This window comes from Lolium rigidum, chromosome 6 (genome assembly GCF_022539505.1).
Source record: "Lolium rigidum isolate FL_2022 chromosome 6, APGP_CSIRO_Lrig_0.1, whole genome shotgun sequence".
NCBI classification, from domain to species: Eukaryota; Viridiplantae; Streptophyta; class Magnoliopsida; order Poales; family Poaceae; genus Lolium; species Lolium rigidum.
This window is the reverse complement of record NC_061513.1, coordinates 328,059,245-328,064,056: the sequence shown is the minus strand read 5'-3', so window position 1 is coordinate 328,064,056 and position 4,812 is coordinate 328,059,245. Positions and strand designations below refer to the sequence as shown.

At 40.4% G+C, this 4,812-nt stretch overlaps 1 pseudogene; it reads right to left on the bottom strand.

The window, feature by feature from the left end:
- Positions 1 to 3,682: 3,682 nt before the first annotated feature.
- Positions 3,683 to 4,187, bottom strand: LOC124664755 (annotated as a pseudogene).
- Positions 4,188 to 4,812: the final 625 nt, after the last annotated feature.

Below are 4,812 nucleotides of genomic sequence, written 5' to 3'. Positions count from 1 at the left end.
CCCACTTGAGTTAGTTAGCTAAAATGAGGAGTCTTTACTAAATTTTTGTGAACTAAACATGGCTTTACGCAAATAAACCTAGAGCTTAGCACCCCTTATTAAAGTTGTTAAGTATTACATTAGTATTAGTTTGCGAGTACTTTAAAGTACTCACGTACCGTGTCCCTGGCTATTAAAATGCCAGACTATGAAGAGGAGCCACAGTATCAAGAGGACGGACAACAGGACGTCTACGATAACTAGGAGCATCTTCTAACGTCAAGCGTTGCCTGTGGAATAGATAGTCCACTACTACTTCGCTTCCGCTACGTATTGTATTGTTGAACAATCTATTTGTGTAATATTGGATCATGCGATCCATTGTTGTAAGACATGTATGTGTTGTAATAAATGATGACTCTATGCTACTTAACTATTATGTCTCGCAAAAACAATCTTCCTGGGATTGCGATGTATGGCATAATAGGCATCTGGACTTAAAAATCCGGGTGTTGACAATTAGTTAAACGGATAGGAGTGCTTGCTCTGATTGTTAAAAGCTCATGATAACTAACTTTGTGTCCTTTCCCTTGTTTTCTTTGTAGGAAAATTTCAGCATGGACACAGAGTCGGATGTCATCAAGAATGCTTGCTGTGACATCCTAAAGAATGTGACAAAGATTACCAGGCGATGCTCATTTGGACTGAAGAAAACGATGATGGAGCTGTTTGGAGCTAGATCTGCTGGGAATTAGAGTGTTTTGTTGTGTGCTGGTTCTATGTCATTTGGTGTGAAAAACCTGGTCTTATGTCCTGCTGGGTTGGTGTTTTTGTGCACCATGTTGGTGAATCTTTGAACATGTGAATCTGGTCATTTTGATGAATCCGTGAACATGTTGTGATGCTCGATGTGAATTATGTGCTCGTCGTGAACAGATTTGCAATGTTGATTTTTGTATTTAGTCTGCTGAATTTCATAATTTAAATGATGTGCAGGTGGGCTATTTGTTGTTTGTTAAAAGGCCAAGGCCCAAAGTAGCCTGGAAATATATGGGGTCTTAAAAGGCTACAACCCAGCAAAAAAATGATTAGTATGTATGCATTTCAGAAAAGTAGGAATTAAAAAATGTTGAAAAAGGCAAACGCTCAGTAAAATAACTCGGACCCTAAAAAGGCCGGAGAACAAAACCGAAATGGACACCAAACATGCCAAGGCCCAAAACTCTAATGGACCTCAAAAAGGCCAAGGCCGAATTCGACATGCTGCGAAAAACACATGGCCCGAAAACAATTGGTAAAAAATGAAATTAAAAATGAAAAAGTCCAATAAAAATTGGGCTCGTAACAGGCCATGGCCCAACAAAGGGGAAAAATTAACGTTACTGGGCTTGGCCCATACAACAAACTGAATGGACAAGATCGATACATAAAGATGATCTTGATCATGTAGGGCAGCTCACAAGATCGATACATGAAGCACAAGGTGGAGAAGACAACAATATAGCTACTGCTATGGACCCATAGTCAAGGGATGAACAACCCACGCATCACTTCGAAGGCGGGCATGGCGATGTAGATGCCCCCGGCGATGATTTCCCCTCCGAACAGGGTGCCAGGAAGAGCTTCAGAACCCCCCTGAGATGGGTTCGGCGATAGCGGCCGCGGCAGAACTTTTCATGGAAGGAGGCTCAGGTATCTAAGGTTTTCCCGAGAAGATGTATAAATAGGCGGATGATTCAGGTCGTTGGGGCACCTGTGGGCCCCACACCTACCCTAGGCGCGGGCCAGCCCTAGTTCATGCCTATGGGTGGTGTGGGCGCCCTTGTCACATATTAGTTCACACACACTGAGCGTGCCCTCTTTCTGCATATAGGATTGGGTTTTCTCTCATTGAGATCATTTACTTATTGCTATTTACTTTCAGTAAATCATTGCAAACTAACCACATAAAAACACCAAAACTATTGCATCCTTTTGAACGTTTACTTGTCAAAATTGCTAACCAATACCTTCAGCTCCTCGTGGGTTTGACAAATTTTTTTGTTGAAAAGTACTAAAATTGATATCCTACACTTGGGAGCCATCAAGACACTTTTCTAGCGCAGTTGCCGGGGAGCGTAGCGCTATTGGTAAATGGTTTCGTAAGGACGTTTTATTATTTTTACTTTTTACTATTTATCTCGTCGTGGATCTCTCAATACGTGAAGCTACACGCTTAACTCTATATGAATATGTATGATTTGTTAAAGATAAGGTCGAGAAACCCCCTGAACCGAAAGTGGTGTATCAAATTCCTATTGGTATTGCCAAAAGAGCTATGAAACTAACCATTTCGGGGGATAAAAGTCAAATGTTATGGGACATCAACAATTTTATCGTCACAAATGACTAAGATTGAACCAGGTGTATGTGTTCAACTCAGATGGCACACGTTTTTTTTGCCAAATTTTATGCTTTTTTTGCATACATCGGTGGCATTTTATCTATGCAATAACAAGTAATAACCCAGATGTAGCCAGCAACCCGCAACTTAACATTGCATGCAAATACATTTGTAAAACTCATTGCTATTTGATTGTACATTTCATACACCACATGTATGTAGTTTTATATAGAATCAATTTTTAGATATACAAATGAGACCATGCCCTGCACATTTTCTTTGGCACATGGATTTTGAGGCAAACATCGTCTCATAGACATCCCCGCATGTGGTCTTCGGGGAGAGAATTAAAGAAGGTGTACACAACACGATGATTGTGGCCTACTCTTTGCGCCACATTTGTGATGGAATCTGCACCAACAATGGCTCCAACCATCTTCCATTCTTGCTTCCGTTGGAGCTCCTCCCGATAATAAAGATCCAACAAAAAATCGAAAGTCTTTCGATCGGTTGTCTATAGATGGGATGGAGTCATACGACACTTCATGGGAGAGAGGGAAGGCGAAGGCGGTGTTGCACGCATCGGGACCAAGCGGCGAGAGGAAGGGGCTCTTATTTACACATGATCATCTAGGCACTATTGCATGCACCCCTTCCACCTCTGTTGGTGCTAGCTAGGGAGTGCCGATGTGGTCAGTTTGCTCGAGTAAGGAGTCTCATTGGGGACCATGAAGTGGCGGCAGGGCACATCGTTTGTAAATATGGGTTTTTCGGAACTGTCGCCGCCACTCATAGTATTTATACATGCGCTGGGGAAGGCAAGAAAGTTGCAAAACGATAAGAACAACAAGAAGGAAGATGAAACCTTACTGAACCATGTCCATAGTTTACACTGAATACACACATTTACTAAAACCTAAATGCGTGTAGTATATCTTACATGGTCGTATTATACGAATCGTGTGTGATTTCCTCGATTCCATGGATCACCTGCATCTGATTCTTTCCGTGATCAAAAGTGGTCTTTTGCAAAGCACATGGATCAGCCCATCTGTGTGAGATTGGGTAGGGGGGCTGAAAAATCCCGGTATGTACTAGTGTCTCACACAATGAAGTATGGATTAACGACGGGATTGAAATTAAAATAGCTACATGCATGATTCCCATCCAATTGTATGTTGCATCTCTTATTTTCCTGGCTAATTAAGGCCTGTAACATGAACCTCGAAATTAATCAAACCCACAACAATGGAGACATGCTCATACATATACAACTTTATAATTTTATTTTCTCCTTGTCTCCAGCAAGCTAGATTGCCCTTAGATCATGGCGTTCTTCTTGTTCATCACCTCCTGAATCATAGTCCCGAGAGTCTCGATTTTCATTGGTTTGTCCACAAACACATCGGCACCAGCACTCATGAACGCCTCCATGGCATTCTCATCAGTCGACACCCCAACAATCATCACATCGGTTTCTCCCGCGAGCACGGATCTTCTTAACCGCCTATAAGGTAGAAGATGTTTTTCTAAAGTGACCAGTAATATTCGGGCAAAAAGATACATATTATTCATACGAAAATAAATAAATGGGAAACTAGTTAAAATACCTCAGTGTCCGGACATTATGGGCATGTTCTTATCACACAAAACAATGTCAAACTTCTTCCCTTCAAGGAAAAAATCCAGAGCTTCTTTCCCATTATTAGCCACAACAATCTCGCGAGTTAAACATGCGTAACATCGCAGAGAGAACGAAGGCACAAACTCGAATGTCCTCAACAATCAATGCCTTCACGGGAGATCCCCGGGCGTTGGATACCATGTTCGCACAAACGAGCCGCAAACGGAGCAAAGAGATTAGCTATTTCGTATTTATGCCTAATGTTTGCAGTACGATTGTTACCGAGCATTTGAAAGAAGAATAAATAATTAAACCATAATATCAATTAATAAATCATAGATTATGACAAATAATGATTACAAATAATCTGTTTTGTTAAAGTATGACAAATTTATTTTTGCAAAATCATGCACAATAAACTCAAATCATGAGATGTATATATTGAATGATGTACATATTGTTATTATTTAATCTGTATCTACTAATTTATCCTAAGGTTCGTCACAACAAGAAAAAATTAAGCTTACATATACGGGGATAAAAGAGCATAAAAAATAGATGGAAAACACACACAAACAATAATATACTTGGGCTAACAATTATTGTAAAGATTGTGCTACACATGGATAATTCCCCATGTTATTTACTTCAACAAGTAGCACCCAAACAACATGAAGATAACTACAACATAAAAAAATAATAACATGAAAATGGCAACACATACGCAAATATGGCTGCCAAAACAACAAAAACTATGTGATGCAAAGATACGAATGCACAAGGTCCATCAAACACATGTATGGAAACTCCAAGCCTGAAGGGACAG